We start from the raw sequence: 20,740 nt of genomic DNA on the forward strand, positions 1-20,740 counted from the left end.
TATATTTGTTGTTGTTAAATTTATCACACCTGCCCCATGTCCTCTATGGACTAAAATTGAAAGTTCTTCCAAAAGAAATTTTAAAAATAATTTCAATTTTCTATCCCCTCTAACTTCCAGTTATTTTCAAACTCAGGTACAATGTGTGAAGTGAGGATTCCAAATTCTGGCACCATAGACAAATGAGGTCATTGTGTTGTCTTTTGACCTGTAATGTTAGAGCATTTGATGATATATTCAAGCCCACCGTTTCAAAACTGCATTCCTAAGACCATATGATTATTTTTTTAAACTTTACAATAACTCATGATCACACTCCATATTAGTAATTAACTTCTGATTGTATGCCACATAAATAACTGTATAAAGACATTTGGTTAATATCTTGGTTTTAACATGGTATAATCTTTGCCGAGGCGCCTTGGTGGTGCAGCGGTTAAAGCGCTCTGCTGCTAACCGAAAAGTCAGCGTTTTGAACCCACCAGCCCTTTGCGGGAGAAAGGTGTGGCAGTCTGCTTCTTTAAAGATTTACAGCCTTGGAACACCTATGGGGGCAGTTCTACTCTGTCCTATAGGGTTGCTATGAGTCAAAATCGACTCGACAGCAGTGTTGTTTCATTTTTTTTTAAACCTCTGCCAATTTATATGATCTTGAAAAGTTTTAATTTCTTCAGCTACAAAAAGTAGATTATAACATCTACCTAACAGAACTTCTGAGTGTATTTCAAGAAGGAGATGTAAGTGAAAACGTTATCTAAACAGTTTTTATTAGCAGTCTCATCAAACCTTGCTACTAATAATGATGCAAGTATTGGAAATGCGTTTGTTTGAAAGATGAGTATATCTCAAGTACAAATCTTACTTAAAAGTTAAAAAGGAAATTATCATATTTGTTTCACTCATATCAACATTTTAGAAGAAAAATCTCAATGGCTTCTAAAGAATACTAAAAGGGAAAGTTTTCTATTTAATGGCATGGTAATAAAATTGAATTAAGGATTTCTGTCTGCCACTTAAGATGTAAAAGGCTAGAAAGAGCATAATTACCACTCACCTGACAAAAATATGATCTACAAATTCATGATTTTCTTGAACTTAACAGAGTTGAAGTCTCAGGCCAGGCAACTACCATTACCTAAAGTCCAGATAGAGACAGGTGCCTACAAGGATGTAAGCATTTGCTTTCAAGGAGCAGATGCCAGCAGACTCTGGGGAAGGCTAAGAGGCCAGTAAGAGAATGTAGAAACTCTTGAGGCTGCAAATACAAGGGCAATTTGCGACCATTAATAGAACCTGCTCCACAAACCTCATCAGGTATTCACAGAAACAATTGGTGAGAATTCGGAGAAAGTATCCCTCATGGTGGAGGCCTGGAAGAGGAAAACAACAGCAGCTGGCGGAAAAGCACAGAACCTCACCTGGATCATTCTTCAAGTGGGAGAATTTGAATGTCCATAAATACATGAGTACGTTTGCTGAAATATGATTAATATATAGGAAAAATAATGTGATTAACTAAAAGCAAGTGTAAATACTAACTACTAACATGTTACCAAAAGTAGTCTGTGCAAATGGTATCAACTATAGACAGTAAGAGATGATTTTTTTTTTTACATTAGTCTGAATTTTTATAAGAAAGAATTTGACAGGACACATACCCAAAGATATTAGTATAACATTTGCTATTTGAATCTGAGTGCAATTCCTACCCATTGCCTAAATCTAAGACTAATCAGTTAATAGGTATATATCATCTACCATATGTCAAATTCCTGTGATAGATTCTACGACTTAGCAAAGTATTGTATGTAGGACTCAAACTCCAGAGTTCATGCCCTCTAGAAATTAAATGACCCAAAAGATAACACTTCAAATTCTTTCTCTGTTATTTTCTTTTTGTTAGATGCCATCGAGTCAGTTCCAACTCACAGCCAGCCTGCATACAACAGAACAAAACTCTGCCTGGTCCTGCTCCATCCTCACAGTTGTTGCTATGCTTGAGCCCATTGTTGCAGCCACTGTGTCACTCCATCTTGTTGAGGGCCACCTTCTTTTTCGCTGACCTTCTACTTTACCAAGCATGATGCCCTCCAGGGACAGGTCCATCCTGATAACATCTCCAAATTAACATGAGACGAAGTCTCATCATCCTTGCTTCTAAGGAGCAATCTGGCTGTATTTCTTCCAAGACACTTGTTCATTCTTCTGGCAGTCCATGGTATATTCCACATTCTTTGCCAACACCATAATTCAAAGGCATCAATTCTTCTTCGGGCTTCCTTTTTCATTGTCCAGCTTTAGCATGCATATGAGACGATTGAAAATATCATGGATTAGGTCAGGTGCACCTTAGTCCTCAAAGTGACATCTTTGCTTTTGAATACTTCAAAGAGGTCTTTTTGCAGCAGATTTGCCCAATGCAGTGCATCATTTGATTTCCTGACTGCAGCTTCCATGGTGTTGACTGTGGATCCAAGTAAAATGAAATCCTTGACAGCATCAATCTTTTCTCTGTTTATCCTAACATTGCTTATTGGCCGAGTTGTTAAGATTTTTGTTTTCTTTATGTTGAGGTGTAATCCACACTGAAGGCTTTAGTCTTTGATCTTCTTTAGTAAGTGCTTCAAGTCCTCTTCCCCTTCAGCAAGCAAGATTTTTCATTAGTCTTCCTCCAATCCTGATGCCACATTGTTCTTCATATAGTCCAGTTTCTCTGATTATTTGCTCAGCATATAGATTGAATAAGTATGGTGAAAAGATACAACTCTGACACACGCCTCTCCTGACTTTAAAACATGCAGTATCCCCGTGTTCTGTTCCAAGCACTGTCTCTTGGTTTATGAACAGGTTCCTCATGAGCACAATTAAGTGTTCTGGAATTCCCATTCTTCACAATGTTATCCATAATTTGTTATGATCCACACAGTGGAATGCCTTTGCATAGTCAATAAAACACAGATAAACATCTTTCTCGTATTCTCTGCTTTCAGCCATGATCCATCTGATGTCAGCAATGGTATTCCTTGTTCTATGGCCTCTTCTGAATCCAGCTTGAATTTCTGGCAGTTCCCTGTCAATGTACTGCTAGAAGCACGTTTGAATGATTGTCAGCAAAATTTTACTTGTGTGTGATACTATTAATATTGTTTGATAATTTCTGCATTCTGTTGGATCACTTTCTTTGCAATAGGCACAAATATGAGTCTTTCCAGTTGGTTGGCCAGGTAGATGTCTTCCATATTTCTTGGCTTAGACAAGTGAGCACTTCCAGCACTGCATCACTTTGTTGAAACATCTCAACTGGTATTCCGTCAATTCCTGGAGCCTTGTTTTTCGCCAATGCTTCCAGTGCAATTTGGACTTCTTCCTTCGATACCGTCGGTTCTTGATCATATGCTACCTCCTGAATTGGTTGAAAGCCGACTAATTCTTTTTGGTACAGTGACTCTGTGTATTCCTTCCATCTGCTTTTGATGCTTCCTGAGTCATTCAATATTTTGCCCATAAAATCCTCAATATTGCAATTCGAGGTTTAATTTTTTCTTCAGTTCTTTTGGCTTGAGAAATGCCAAGTGTGTTCTTCTCTTGGTTTTCTAACTCCATTGTAATATTTTACTTTGTCTTCTCAAGCTGCCCTTTGAAATCTTGTGTTCAGCTCTTTTACTTCATCATTTCTTCCATTTGTTTTAGCTACTCTACTTTCAAGAGCAAGTTTCAGAGTCTCTTCTGACATCCATTTTGGTCTTTTCCTTCTTTCGTGTCTTTTTAATGTCATTTTGCTTTCTTCATGTATGATGTCCTTGATGTCTTCCAACAACTCGTCTGGTCTTTAGTCATTAGTGTTCAGTGCATCACATCTATTCTTGAGATGGTCTCCAGATTCAGGTGGGATACACTCAGGGCTGTATTTTGACTCTCATGGACTTGTTTTAATTTTCTTCAGCTTCACCTTGAACTTGCATATGAGCAATTGATAGTCTGTTCTGCAGTTGGCCTGTGGCCTTGTTCTGACAGATGATATTGAGCTTTTCCATCATCTCTTTTCACAGATGTAGTTGATTGGATTTTTGTGTTTTCCATCTGGTGAGGTTCAAATATATAGCTGCTATTTATGTTGTTGAAAAAAGTTATTTGCAATGAATAAGTCATTGGTCTTGTAAAATTCTATCATGAGATCTCTGGTGTCATTTCTGTCACCAATTCCATGTTCTCCAACTACCAATCCTTCTTCTTTGTTTCAAATTTTCACATTTCATTCACCAGTAATTATCAATGCACGTTGATTGCATGTTTGATCAATTTCAGACTGCAGAAGCTGGTGAAAATCTTCAGTTTCCTCATCTTTGGCATTAGTGGTTGGTGCGTATATTTGAGTAATAGTCATATTAAATGTTCTTCCTTGTAGGCATATGGATATTTTCTTATCACTGACTGTGTTGTACTTCAGGATAGATCTTGAAATGTTGTTTTTGATGATAAACGTGTCGCCATTCCTCTTCAAATTTGTCATTCAGCGTAGTAGACCATATGATTGTCTGATCCAAAATGGCTAATACCAGTCCATTTCAGGTTGCTATGAGTCAGAATCTACTTGACAGCAACAGGTTTTAATGCCTAGGATATTGATTTTTATGCGTTCCATTTCATTTTTGATAACTTCCAATTTTCCTAGATTCATACTTCATACATTCCACTTTCCAATTATTAATGAATTTTTGCGGCTGTCTCTTCTCATTTTGAGTCATGCCACAACAGCAAATGAAGGTCAAGAAAGCTTGACTCCATCCCTGTCGTTAAGATCGATTTCTCCTTTGAGAAGGCAGCTTTTTCCCAGTCGTATTTGGAGTGTCTTCTGACCTAGAGGGCTCATTTTCTGGCAGTATAACAGACAATGTTCCACTTCTACTCTTAAGGCTAATTTTTTTCAGGAGTAAACTTCCAGGTCCTTCTTCCTATATATAGTATATACACACTTACACAGACACATACATATATAAATACACACATACTCATGTACATCCGAGCTATATCATTTGTTGTATCAGATTGAAAGTAATTGTAGTAGTAATAGTATCAAAAATACCAACTATACCTTACTATATATTTTTATTATTTTACAATAATTACATCCATTTCACGAATATAACCTAATATGGTCTTTATGAATGGTTTGCATCATTATCATAATTTTAGAAACACTATTACTTATTTTTCCAAGTGTACCTGAGAAACATACATGGCTAAGTCAAAATCATCCAAATCTTGGGATCCTTAGTCCGATGTTCTTTTCACTCTGCTACTCTGCTTGATACAGGCAATAAACTACATACAGAAATATAGAGAAGAAAAGTGCAGATACAATATACTGGTTTTCTAAAGAGTTAACTTTAGAAATAACCATATAAAAGAAAAGGAAATTATGGAAGGGATCAGATAAGGTAGCTGTTATTGGGGACTTGGAAGGGCGATAAGATTGTTAAGCATTAAAGAAACTATGGGGAAAATATTGAAAGGGAAGGTTGTAGTATTTCATCTTGAAGAGAAGTTCACTATTATGAGGAAAATTGAATCATTGAGATTGGTAACTGGACATCATTGGATATTTTTTAAGAGAGTTGAGTGATCAAAAGATGGGGTGCTCAGAACACTTACTAGAGTGGAGGATTTTGCTCCAGATCTGGCAGTACACACTTCTCAAGTTCTCAGTTCCTGTTTGATAAATTGTCTTCTTATCAATTAGTGATTGCCTTTAATATTTATTTTGATAACCTATCTCTAAATAAAATGTCTAAAGTTGTTTTTCACTATCATTTAGTGTGTAGAGATCTTTATTTCTCCAGTTAACTAGTTCTTTTCTCCTTGAAGTGAGATTTTTCTATCATTTCCCACCATGTTTTTTGAAAAAAGGGAAAGTAGATGAAAAAGTCACTCATGAAGAATTATCCGGAGCAATAAAGATGCACAAGGATAAGGACGACTTGTATTCAAATCACCTGAGGTAATTTTTAAAAACCCAAATTACTGGTTCCCATATCCAATCCTTGAGATCTGAATTTTGTAGGGAAGACGTTAATTCGATGCACGTTTTTATCAAATGGATTGAGTGAATCTATTAAAAACCAAACCAATCTGTTGCTGTTGAGTGGATTCCAACTCAAAACAACCCTACAGGACAGAGTAGAACTGCCCCATAGGGTTTCTAAGGCTGTAATTCTTTACAGAAGCAGACTGCCACATCTTCTCCTGTGGATCGGCTGGTGGGTTTGAAATGCCGATCTTTTGGTTAGAAGCTGAGTGCTTAACCACAGCACCACCACGGCTCCTTGTGAATCTGTTACGCAGTAAGAAGTGAAAAGCATTGTTCTACTTTATTCTCTCTGGTACCAGTAGTTCCTTGGGTGATAGGCGTGGGTGTTGCAAAAGCCAGAAGCATTACAGAAAATACATTTCTGAGGTTGTTTAAATGATCTAGGATGCATGAATAGAAAAATCAGGGAGAAACTCTCAGTGTCTTTTCTCTCCTTTGAAACCACCTCCCCTCCACCACCACAGATGGATATTTTCTGTGCAAACAGTAATACCTAGTGAATAGAAGACCAAGAATGCTCTGAAAATATTCAGCTTCACCTAAAATAGAATATGATGATAAAATTTTGATTTGTTTTCAAACTTTAGTGGAAACAAAATGAAATGAGTCTATGAAGATCTTTGGCTGCAGTTTCCCAATCAGTGAAATACATCTACCTAGTTTTCACTTCATTTTATTTTTTTTGTAATCAGTATTTGCCAATTTAATGTTTTAATGATTTGATTGTATGAAGAAGTTTGGAAATATCGTTGTGATAATGGGAGCAAAAGGAGCAAAGAAAACCTGTTTTGAGGCTAGTATCCACAGGGTGTTAGTATACATATTGTTGTTGTTGCGTGCCATCAAGTCGATTCTGACTCATAGCAATCCCATGTGACAGAGTAGAAGTGCCCCACGGGTTTTTTTGGCTGTAATCTTTACGGAAGCAGATCCCAAGTCTTTCTCCTGCTGAGCCTGTGCGTAGGTTTGAACCACCAATCTTCAGGTTAGCAGCCCAGCGCTTAACCATTGCACCACCAGGGCTCCTTTGTTAGTATACATAAGTCCAATTGTACTAATTTGCAGTTCTCTCAAGGTTTGTTTGTAATGGATCTTTCATAGCCTTTTCCTGTTTTGCCACCCATCTACCAGCAGGAATAAAACATTTTGAGACTAGAGATAATCTATGTTCTGATACCTTGAAAAAACAAACACAAATTTTGTATTGTGGTGTGAAGTTAATAAATATTCACTTAATTTAGCTTAATGTAAAATGTTTGTCTTGGAAATAACAATACCAGCTAGAGACAGGAATTTTGACAGTATATTACTTTTAAAAGCTAGAATTATAGAAATCTTATATACATTGTTGCATTGTCCAAATATGGAGTCAAAGGTTACTACATTAACATAAGAAAGAGATGTTCTGAGCCAAACACATTCAAAGTTTCAAGTGATTCACTAATAATTATTCTAGGTTATGGCAAGTAAAAATGAAAATATATATTTATATATTATTCATAATGCTCAACAATATTTCCATCTTTATGATGGCTCACTGTCCTCCTAAACTCATTTATATTTTACAACAGAATAAATAAAGCCCTATCTGCACCTGTGGAGAAGCAGCAAACATATCCTGAATCACACCATGAAAGAAACCACGTTTTCTAGTTTTACAGTTAAGTCTAACTAATACCTGAATGAGACAAAAATTTCCACATTCACTTCCTTCCATCCTATATATTCCTGACATAAACCTACCCAGGGCACCCATATGCATGTGTGCTATGTATTTTCCTGCCCAATAATTAAAATATCTGCCTTAATTCATTTTTTTAAACAAATGGTGAGGCCCAGGCCGTTTCTAATCACTAAGTAACTCTGTGGATTTTTGCTCTATCAGTGCTCAAAATAACTTGAGATCACTTTGTCTTACCATTTCATTTGCAGTTTAGAGAAATGAAGTTTTATGAATTATAAAACTTTATAAATTAAATTTCTTCAAAATTTTACAGATAATACAGGTTATGAGTAAAAGTTTATCAAGAAGTATTTATTAATCCATCTGTCAAAATGTGTGTCCGTTTTAACTTTATATATTTGCAGGCAATGAATGCCCCTTTCTTGTGATCTAACTCAATAGAATAATTCTACTGTTGGAAATGCCAGACCAGATGAAAAGAGAAATTAATACAGCAATATGGGGAAAATATAGTGTCAGTAATTTCTTTCATTACTTTCAAATTCCAGAATGCCTAAGGAATGGGCCAGGGGTATCAGTATAATATAATGTCACCAAAGGAAGGAGCCCTGGTGGCACAGGTGATGGCTTCCATGTGCTACCTTTTCAGCAGGGGCAACTCTGCATGCCCACCTTCTTCTTATGTGACCCAGAGCCAGCAGACGGAAAGAGCCACGAACATTAAAACACAACTATTAAGAGGCTGCAGACGTCTGACATTATTTCCTAGCAACTGGATTAACATTCAAGCTTACTTGAGGACAAGCTTGTGGAACCAGCACATGGTTGAAGAATACTAATCCTTCTAGTGGGCTGAAAAAATTCTTAAAACAGTTAAATTGACCCTTTTCTAGTGGCCAGTTTACAGATGACATTCCAAAAGGGTTTACAGTATTTTACACAAATATCACGTGCTTTATACGTTTTTGTGAACCACACAACTCCCCAACTCACATTATTTTAATAAGCGTATGCTATACCAATATTTTTTTAAAAAAATGTTGCTGACTTCAATTTCATTTTTTTTTCTTTTTTTTTTCTGTCCAATGGATTTAATGTAAGTCTTCGTCTTGGTGCCCATTGACACGGAGGTTTGGTTCCTAGCAGTAGACCCTCACAAGCCTACACTTAAGTTTCTAAAGCAGCCCCTCTCCTGGCAGGATTCTTTGCTGATCTCAAAAGGTTTTCTCCATTGCAGGAAGAAATCACTTTCTCCGTCCCGGAAACAGCCCTCTCTAGGGCTGCCGACCCTAGCCAGGAGGTGTGCGTGTCCGCGCACCCCGGGCCTGAGAGGCCACTCAGGTGGGCGAGGCCACCGGCTGATCGACTAGCGGGCGCTTCCCTCTGGCTATTTGAATCTCCCCAACCCCCAACCCCACCCCCTGCAAACGCCACAGGGCAAAGCGGTCGGGTTAGTGAGTGCCTACACACACACACACACACGCACGCACACACGCACGCACGCACGCACGCACGCACGCGCACGCACGCACGTACACACACGGTCCTGCCGCCCACCTTCGTGTGGGGTCGGCACCGCAGAACCAGGCGAGCGCGGGCAGCAGCCGCCGCCTGGCAAGGGACCCCCACCTCCATGCTCTGGCTGTGGCAGCCTGGCGCGCAGCCCTCTGCCGGTCTCTGGCTTGACACACACCTGGACGGAGATCAGCTACAAAGAACTCCGCGGCTCTCGGGTCCGGCCAGGGAACTGCCCCAGAGCAAACGTGCAGTTTTAATTGTGTATTTTTCAATTACCAGGGTACTACCAAACTCGATCCATAACTTCTTGGCTGTGGTTTATACCTTTATTATACAAATACGACAAAAAGTAACATTTTTTGACTATTCAGTGAGGGTGGATGAGGCCGAAATTCACTTCTGGAAACGCCACCAGACATGAGGGTATATGCATGGATGCGTCATGCCAGAACGTTTTTCAATAATTTTGTCATTTCTGCGAGTTACGTGTGTGTGCGTTATTTACCTGGACATGCTATTTGTGAAAAGATATGGTAATTGTTGTAGTATTTAATGATATTTCTGACTTACGCTTTTAAATTCATACCTGCACTACCAATAGATTTGCAATTTTCCATCTTCGGCTCTTCTTGGTGCCCATATTGAGAAAATTATTTAACTTCTCTCAGTCTTAATTTTCTTAGCTAGAACATTAGGATAAAACATTAAATTGTTGTGCAGATTTAATGATTTAAATTAATAAAGTTTTTAGCATAATGGCTAGCACGCGTTTGATACCTAGTAGGTGATCCTTATTGTGATTATAGGGTCCTTTGCTGGCGTAAATGTGCTTGACCGCTAACGTAAAGATTGGTGGTTCCAACCCACCCAGTAGTACTGTGGAAGAAAAACCCTGCTAATCTCTTTCTGGTAAGATTACAACCAAGAAAACCCTGTGGAGAAGTTCTACTCTGTCACACACAGGGTCACCATGAATCCAAATTGGCTTGATAGCAACAAAAAACAAGGTTGCCATTGTATCTTGGTTCTTTATGGTGTTTTGCCCCTAGCAAGTGCCTGACACACATGCTGTTGTTGTTAGCTGCCTTTGAGCGGGCTCTGACTCTTAGTGATCCTATGCATAACAGAAGGAAATGTTACTTGTCCTGTACTACTCTCATGATCATTGGTATGTTTGATCCCACTGTTGCAGCTATTGTGTCAATCCATCTCATTGAAGGTTTTCCTCTATTTTGTTAACCCTCTACCAGACGTGATGTTCTTCCCTAGCCATTGGTCTTTCTTGATGACTTGTCTAAGTAAGCAAGATGAAGAGATACATTAGGTCTGGTTTAATGTGTGCCAAATAAATAAATATATCTTTAAAATATTTCTCCCAATAGATAAGTCTTATTTCCACTTTAATTTCACACACAATTTTTAAAAATAGTGCTTCTATGAGGCAAATTCTTTTTGCAATGAATATTTAAGAAGAGGAATATTGTTTTAAAATAATTTCTGTTATTACTTATTATAACTACGTAGTAGTTTGATTAGACTCCCTATTATACAATTTCTTATCATGAAAAAAAAAATCCAAGGAAGTTAAATTCTTTTCTTAAAGATAATACTCTTCATAGGAAAACATACTGTCTATCTATGTATGTTTTCCTATATGTATGTATTGTACAGAGCATTAAATGATATGGCTTAAATATTAATTTTTTTTAGCAATTCTTGTTTGGAACTCACCAAATGTTATCTTTATCATGTTATCTAAGTGTTTATCTTTTAAAGTTTAATTTTGGAGTCTCCTCATTGTACGTTTGCTTTGGCTGAATATTCATATTTCTTGTTTATTGCTTTTAAAAGCCAGAGTGGCACATGTCCATGCTGAGGGTTTTAGTTCTGTTTAAATATACGCTCATAGTTTCATGTGCTTGTTTAAATTTTAACATAATATGAAAATCTATACCGTTTATTCTTTTAAATAAAATAGTCTTAACTTTCTGCCATCTATTAGGTTTTATTCAATTTGCCTTTCTTTGAAATGTTTGGAAACCCTGGTGGTGTAGTGTTTAAGAGCCACAGCTGCTAACCAAAGGGTCCGCAGTTCAAATCCACCAGGTGCTCCTTGGAAATCATATGGGGCAGTTCTACTCTGTCCTATAAGGGTGCTATGAGTTTGAATCAACTTGACAGCAACGGGTTTGGTTTTTCTGTTTTTTTTCAAATGTTAACTCCCAACTTAATTGATCTTTATTTTATTTTGTTTTCTGACACTGAAGATAGAAATGTATATGGATGGAACTATAATTCAGAACATTTATCTTGCATTCTGTCACTTCTCTTCTAACTGATGTAATTATATAATTACTAAAATCTAACAAAAGCCTATAATGTTTCCATCATATGTTCTGTCTTAGTACCCTAGTGCTGCTGTAACAGAGATACCACAAATGGGTATAACAAACAGAAATTTACTTTCTCACAACTTAGGAAGCTTCAAGGCACTGGCTCTAGAGAAATGCTCTCTTTTTGTCCACTCGGAAAAAATCCAGTGTTCCTCAGTTTCTTGTGATATCCAGTTGGTGCCTGTCTTTTCCCATTTGTGTTTGCCTGCGTTTGTGTCTATGTTGCTCATTATATCACTCAGAAATGATTAGGCTTAACATATGTCCTAAGCTGATATGGCCTTATTAACATAACAAAGAAAGCCCTATTCTAAAATTGATTCCATCCACAGGTATAACCTAAACTCGTTGCCATTGAGTCAATTCCGACTCATAGTGGCCCTATAGGACAGAGTAGAACTGCCCCATAGGATTTCCAAGGAGCAGCTTGTGGATTTGAACTGTCTGCCTTTTGGTTAGCAGCTGTAGCTCTTAACCACTGCACCACCAGGGCTCCAACCTCTACAGAATCATAGGGGTTATGATTCCAACACATATTTTGGAGGGACACAATTCAATACATAACATGTTCTATTCAGAAATATTTAATTTCTAGCATGTATATTATTAATTAAAAACATAAAATATTTACCTATTTAGTGTTATGACCTCTAAAAAGGCACGTGATATAAAATTATATTTAAACCGTGATAGAGGTTACATTCCTAATTATTCACACTGACTATTCATTCAGAAACAGTTTTAAATACAATGTGAAATACAAAACCTATTTTAAATTTGAAACCTATAGAAAGTATTCTGTTTAACATTTTTGTATGACTATTACAAATAACTCTATTTTTTAAGGTTACATAGTCAAAAAATTCTTATTGCCTGTCTTCCATCGTACCCTACAAGTAAGTAGGTAAACAAAAGGTAAACAAAAGGTAACAAAAGGTAAAAATGCTATTGTTTTCATCTCAGTATGCTGCATAGGGAACACTCATTTTGCATTAAGGGAGTTACATAAATTAAGCATGATTGTGGTATGTTAGTCTTATAATTAGTACTTTCTAAATCTATTCACAAGAGCCAACCACCTAGTGTTCTTAGTCATGTCTGATCTACAAAGCAAGAAATTCACATGTGGTAAATGGTAGTGCTTTCCAAAAAGCAGTTAATCATTAAGGGGGAAAGAGCTTCTTGGCACTTACTGTTCACAGCCCAAGAGAACGTTATTAATATGGCTGTAATTTTCAATTTCAAAAGAATTTCTTCACAGTTTAACACAGATTAATGTCCAAATGCCCGTAAGTGTTTCTATACCTTTCAGTTAAAGACTAGACCTATTATTATACAAATTGATGAAATTCGTGTGCCGACAAGACAGGTCAGGTAACATTTAAAGGTACAAAGAGGCAACCAGTGATTTAAAACCGCTGCTTTGTTATGCTGCAGAATATAACAGAACTTCTATGCTGGGGACTAATTGGCCGCTAACTGAAAACTTCACTAACAAGTTGTCGGTAGTACCCTCTGCCTCTGGTTACCTGAGAAGAAACAGTAATCATGGATGACCTTATTCTTTCTGAGAAGGCTATGTCAGCAGCCTGGGCAAGCAATCTTTGTTTCTTTAGCAGGAATTGAAACAAATGGAGGACTCATCATCAGCCTGGCTATTAACCATGAATAACACCAAGGGCATCAAACAATATGTACTAAAGCAGTTAAGGCAATTGTTAGCCTATTGGATTGTAAAATTAAAGTGGTAAAGGATAGGAGCATGAATACACACTATAATTGAAAGGAGAAGTAAGCACTGTAAGTACTATCTTGAGACAAAAATTGAATTAATTTCCACTTCCGTAATTTTCAGAGTTTGGGACATTTTCAATTGTATTATTGTCAGGTCCAATTTTCAGCCCCCCCCCTTCTTTTCTTCTGCTGCTTCTTCTTTTTTATTTTTTTGTTATACCAACTTTTCCCTCTCCAAATGTCTACATTCTTCATTAGGTATTATCGGTGGATGGCATTTAATACTATGTGAATCTGCTTGGTGGGTAAGACTCCAAAGACATTTTAATAAACTTTGACCCTAAGTAAATAAAATATATATTGAGACTATGATGGATACAAACAAAGAAATGGTGGGATTGATTTCCAAGACCCATTATCGTGTACATTGATCTTCCTTAAAGATAACTATCTTTTAAATCAAGATGTCCTCTTTCTCTAAAGGACTTTTTGTGAAAATGCTTTAAAAACCTATCCAAATGGAAACAGTAATATAAATGCATTGTTTTGTTGTTAATATTAATATGTCTCCTGTTGCTATGGAGATGTATATTTTTCTCCCTTTTAACCATGCTCCATTTACACATTTTTCTACACAATAATTTCAAGAAATTTGTAAATAACAGCAATAGAAACTAGCTCCCTTTCTATTATCCTTGCAACTATTAAAAGAAGAAAAGCAAGCAAGCAAGCAAGAAAGAAAACAAGACACAAACTCAGGAAAAAAATGAGCATTAGGATGAGCCCTGAGCTTGGATGTAGCAGTAGAGCACTTAAAAGGTTTGTAGCTTTCAATAAGATATTTGATCTGTCTTGTTTTTATTGAGTGCATTACAGTCAATTCTGACTCATAGAGATCCTATGTGACAGAAGAACTGCCCCATAGGATTTTCTTGTCTATATTCTTTACAGAAGTAGATCAGCAAGTCTTTCTCATGGGTTTGAACCTCCAACCTTTCAGTTAGCAGCCAAGAACTAAAACTGCACCATCGGGACTCCATCTTTGCAACTTTTAATTTTGTCATCTAGAAAACAAGGCTAATACCTAACTCAGACTGCTATTGTACAAATTAAATATGATGACTTTTAAACTACTCTAGACACATTTTAAAAAAAGCTATTGCCGTCGAGTCAGTTCTGACTCTTAGGGACCCTATAGGACACAACAGAACTGCCCCATAGGGTTTCCAAGGAGGGACTGGTGGATTAGCAGCCAAGTTTTTAACCATAGTAGGTACTTTATAAGTATCAGTCAATTATGAAACTATCAATAATATTTATATTTTATAAATGCAATACCAGAAACCAGCTATCGATTCTGATGATGACCCTGTGTGTGTCAGAGCAGAACTATGCCCCACAGACTTTTCAATGACTGAATTTTCAAAAGTAGATCACTGTCGCAGCGGTGATGGTTGTCGGGGTGGCGAAGACAGTAGCCAAACACAACTCTTACAGAGAAGTGGGGCCAGGAGGGTCACTCTGAGGAGTTGACCCCCGTCTCCAGTCCCAGGAGTTTATTTATAGTCAGTGCAGCAAGCAGTGAAGCAAATAACAGAACAATGGGCTTTGGGTGAGTAACAATAAGTTTTGGGCAAGGGAGAAGGAATTCAGGTAAACAAGCCAATCACTAACAGGACAATAGGTTTGGGAAAACAAGTAGTGCCTAATCTCTTTCTTATCGCTGACAAGTCTCTAACATGTCGTATACAGCATAGAGGCCTGTGGGGGCTGCGGTTGTCAATAGTGCAGCCATGTTTAAATGGCATATAGCCCCACAGATCACCAGGTCTTTCTTCTGAAAATGCAGTACAGATCTACAAGTGTTCAATAAAATTTTAGAAATTTGCCTAGGACACTTTCAGTAACATGTTTTATTAGACAGGTTACATCCAACAATGTCAAGTATAGTTTCCAAGCACTGAATATAAAGTTGCATGCATTTGCTTTCAAAGCCAGTTAGTAAATTTAGCTCTTGGTATTGTAAATCATACACATACCCATATGCATAAACACACATGTGGTAAGATTAGAAGAAAAGTATTGCTCTATGCTTTGAAGAAATACTATACAAAATGATAGTAAAACAAAATGTATAATAAAATTAGCTTTAATTTTGTTAGGAAATAAAAAAAAATTGCATCATTTAAAAGGAAAAGAATATTTGGATTTAGTTTTATAACATGAATTATCATATTGTTTACCCATTACTTTTTTTAGACTACAGTCTACTCTGCCTGGCACACATTGATTCCTTTCTTCTAATGGCACCTGGTTTCCAATAAATATCTAACTTTTAAGAAGAAATATGTTTCTCTATAATGCACTCAGGCTACCTTTTAGAGTTTCTAAAATACACTCTAAAAGTGTACTGGATATGATAGTAATTGAGGGAAAATTTTTAACTTTTAAACATCCAGATCCTATTGAAAATTTAAAAAAAGAGGGAATGACAATGAATTACAAAAATATAGTAGGAAAAAATGGGCATCTGCTCTGAAAACTAAGAGTGGCTGTTATATGTGAGATACTAAAAAAAAAAAAAAAAAAAAAATGCTTCTAATGTAGCACAAGCGCTTAGCTGCTAACTGAAAATTTGGCAGTTCAATTTCATTCAGTGGCTTCCTGGGAGAAAGACCTGGCAATCTGCTCCGGTAAAGATTAAAAAACCAAACCAAACACGTTGCCCATGAGTTGATTTCTACTCACAGCAACCTTATGGGACAGAGTAGAACTGCCCCATAGGGTTTCCAAGACTGTAAATGTTTATGGAAGAAGAATGCCACATCTTTCTCCCACGGAATGGCCAGTGGGTTCCATCTGCTGACCTTTTGTTAGCAGTGGAACATTAAACACTGCACCACCAGGGCTCCTTCCCATAAAGATTACTACCTAGAAAATCCTATAGGGCAATTCTACACTGTCATAGGGGGTAATTACGAGTCGAAAATCAACTATACAGTACCCAACAACAGCATCAGATTAAAGGAAAAGCCAAGCAGATTTTAACTTACTATGATGGATAGAACGGCTAATATTGTGGGAGGTAAGTGAAAAATGTGGTAGAAGAAACTTTCTAATAATCTTAAGCTTAGACAGATAAGGGGTTTGTACAAGGAAAGCTGCTTTTAGCACCTCTCCCTGGTGGCGTAGTGGTTAAGAACTACGGCTTCTAACCAAAAGATGCGCAGTTCGAATCCACCAGGAGCACCTTGGAAACCCTATGGGACAGTTCTACTCTACAGGGTTGTTATGAGTCAGAATTGACTCGATGGCAACGGGGTTTTGGTCACCCCTGAGCGTCTGGAGACATGTCAGGGGATGCATGACACTCCAAAGAGTGAGCTTACTGCTGCCTGTCATCAGCTTGTCCTTGGCACCAAGGGTCTAGATTTGTGCTTCCCAATTCAGTCGCCACTACCCACATGTGCCTATTGAGCATGTAAAATGTAGCTAGTTGAAATACACACCAGCTTTCAAAATTTTTTGAGCAAAACATAATTTGAAATATCTCGTTAATAATTGTTATATTAATTACAGGTTGAAATTATGACATTTTGGAAATAGTGGTTTAGATAAAATGCAACACTAAAATTTATTTCATCTGTTTCTTCTTACTATTTTTTTTTTTCAAGCTGACAACTAAGAAATTTAAAATCACATATGTAGCTCTTTCTTGTGGCTCACATGCTATTGGTTGGTGCTCGTCTAGGAAACAAAAAGAAAAAATGGCATGACCCTGGTTAGATCTTAACAGGATAATAATGCCATATGGAAAGTATGGGGTGAGGGAGAAGCATCCAAGGTAGTGCCAGGATGCGCTAGGTGACGTAGAAAACAAACAAGCATATGGATCCGGGCTAAGTAAACATTTCATACATTCATACTGGTGTTAAAGAATGGGTTCGGAAAACAGAGTTTCTGAGAGATTTTATCTCTATTTCTAATACTGTGTGAGTGTGGAAATCCCTTTATAAGTATGAGTGAACAGAGTAACCATGAAACATTTGAAAAGATAAAGCAATTCAAAACAAAAGACCATGGGAAGAAGCAAATCAAGCGTGTTCTTATAAAATAAAGTGTCTGCATTCACAAACAAGAAGATTCAATAGACCCTTATGTCGATATAACTATAAAGTCTGGTGACAGGGAGAAAAGATACATCAGAACAGATGATGTTAAGAAAAAAATATTAAAGACTAGTATGACAAATATAGAGGTCCCTGGGTGGAATCCATTCCACTGCAACTAACAAGAACTACTTGACGAATATAATAGAGGCAGGGGTGAATTTACCAAGGAACTAATAAAGCTTAAGCTTCAGAGGTCCTCCCTTGCAGAGGCCCTTTCTAAGGCCCTGGATGCTTTCTAATTTTGTATTCATGTCTTTATATTCTTTTCCTTAAAGGTGGATCCCCAATTGTATATATATCAGGCTCTACAAAGCCTACACCGGCCCCTGGTACACTAAAGTGCTGACTGTATGCTGCAATCACTCATTCACATTTATCCACAAATACTTATTGAGCGCTTGTTCTGTACCTGGCACCCTGGGGAAAAGATGGTGAACCGGTACACCAAATGGTGCATCATCCCTAGCCAGAGAAAACAGATAAAGGATATACTATGATTGGTAAATATAGATTTATGATATCCATAAACAATGGATAAATAATTTGTCCAAATCATCCAATATAGAGGCTCATTTTTTTCTCAGTTCCTGGTGTTTAGAATATTCGATTGGGTTGTCAAGATATAAAATACACATGAGGTAGTCATTCAATTTCTCAGAGGAGACCAGAAACTAATCTGAAAAATTAATACCCTATGAGAACCTTAGAGTATGTGTTCATAAATGTAAGTACACGTGTATGCATTTTAGTATGGGTTTATGGATAATCTTTGTTTTTTTATACTAAGTTTTCAATAATTTTTATAATTAATATGTATTAAATTTAGTCAAATAAGATAAGCACTATTAAAGCCGTTTTCTTCATAATAGATAACAAAAGTTTTGTTTTGTTTTTTCTAAAAATCTCTTACTGAGGGAGTGTCATGAATGTGTGAGAATTGCTTGCAGTTGTACTGATCCCTATGTAGAATTTTATGGACTATATTACAGTGACAGACTTGCCAGGGTTCCACTGTGAACTTCACACACATGAACAATTTGCCTGGCGAGCTGGGAGCAATAGATGCTGAAGAGTCAGGAGGATAGTGCTTCTCATTTCTGCTTCTCTAATTGACTGTGAAAATGGCTTCCTGCCACACTTGTTGATCAAACTTTCTCTATATACCTTTGTTTACCTTAAGAAGGGAACTTTTATAGAAAATAAGGGAGGAAAAAAAATACCTAAAATAGTAGATGTTTCAGCTCATATTTTGAATATTGTCAATGTATTTACTAAGTAGAATAAAAGAGACAGACTACTGACCGATTGAAAAAGAACAGAATACATGCTTAAACAGCAGGTACCAGAAAACGAATGACGTATGCAAATTTTATTATGTCAATGAGTGGTGATAAGTAAACAACAAATTAGAAATCATCTATATTCATTCTTTATAATCAATTAATGAAGAAAACAAATATGAACATAACAGTCTATTGAAATAGTGTTTCCTTATTTGATTAAATGTTTGTGGGGTGCTGAGAGTGAATTAGGTTCTTCCCTACACTTTCATGTACTTTTCTGATTTATGGTTATCAATAAAATAATTTCCATATGTAGAGTTTCGAGTCAAAAATTTAAGAGTTGAGAGTCTGTGCTGTCAGGTCTACTCTTTCCTGCTGGTGATTCTCCATGTGGGGTGGCTGAGGGTCGCCAGCTAGCTTTCCATGCTCAAAATTATCTTCCTCTTTGTAGTTGCCAAATAATCTAGTATCCTATTAGTGGACCTTCTTTCTCATGGGATAAAGTATTCAAATGCTAAATAAGGAAGAGGGCAAAAATAAAATTGCTGTCCGTATTTTTTTTATTTTATTTATTGTTGTACTTTAAGTGAAAGTTTACAATTCAAGTTAGTATTTCATACAAAAATTTATACATACATTGTTTTGTGACCCAAATTGCTCTCCCTATACTGTGACAGCACACTCATCCTTTCCACTCCAGATTTTCCGTGTCCATTCAACCAGCTCCTGACCCTCTCTGCCTTCTCGTCTCGCCTACTGTCCATATTTAATACAGGATTAAAATATATCATATACTTTTCAAGTGACAGAAAGCCAAGAGCAAGACCTCACTTGGGGAAAGAGTCACAGCAGATAAGCTTTGATAGAAAATAAATAGATTCAGAAGTGTCTCAAAGCGATTCCAAGGGTAGGATGGCGTAAACGCAAGGTTTAAGATGGGGATCCAACTGTATGATGAGGATAATGGATAGGGAAGAGGTTTTATATGTGTAAAAAAAAATTTATCTAAAGCTGGCAGTAATTGAGATTGCTTAGTCTAATAAATCACCACTAGTCTGTCAGTTTGTCCTACTGTGGCTGAAAGCAGAAAATACAAGAAAGATGTTTACCTGGGATTTATTGACTATGCAAAGGCATCCGACTATGTGGATCATAACAAATTATGGATAACACAGTGAAGAATGGGAATTCCAGAACACTTCTGTTCATGGAGAACCTGTGCATAGACTAAGAGGCAATTATTCAAAAAGAACAAGAGGATACCGTGTGGTTTAAAATCAGAAAAAGTATGCATCATGATTGTATCTTTTCACCATATTTATTCGATATGTATGCTGAGCAAATAATCCAAGAAGCTGGACTATATGAAGAAATACTTGGCATTAGAATTGGAGGGAGACTCATTAACAACCTGTGATACGCAGCTGACACAATCTTGCTTGCTCCAAGTGAAGAGGGCTTGAAATACTTACTGAAGAAGATCAAAGACTACAGCCTTCGGTATGGATTACACCTCAACATAAAGAAAACAAAACTCCTCACAACAGGACCAATAAGCAACAACATGATAAACAGAGAAGAGATTGAAGTTGTCAAGAATTTTATTTGGATCCACAATCAGCGCCCACAGAAACAGCAGTCAAGAAATCGAATGACGTATTGCATTGGGCAAATCTGCTGCAAAAGATCTCTTTAAAGTGTTAAAAACAAAGATGTCACTTTGAAAAAAAAAACTCCGGCAAGATGGCGGTGTAGGCAGAAGCACCACGCCGTTCCCTCCACAACAAAGATCTGAAAAACTAAGCCAAACAGAGAATCAACAATCCTGAAACCCTAGAACATCAAATGAAGAGATAAAGAACTCAGCC

The sequence above is a fragment of the Trichechus manatus genome, unplaced genomic scaffold, assembly GCF_000243295.1.
Source record: "Trichechus manatus latirostris isolate Lorelei unplaced genomic scaffold, TriManLat1.0 scaffold00055, whole genome shotgun sequence".
Taxonomy (NCBI): domain Eukaryota; kingdom Metazoa; phylum Chordata; class Mammalia; order Sirenia; family Trichechidae; genus Trichechus; species Trichechus manatus.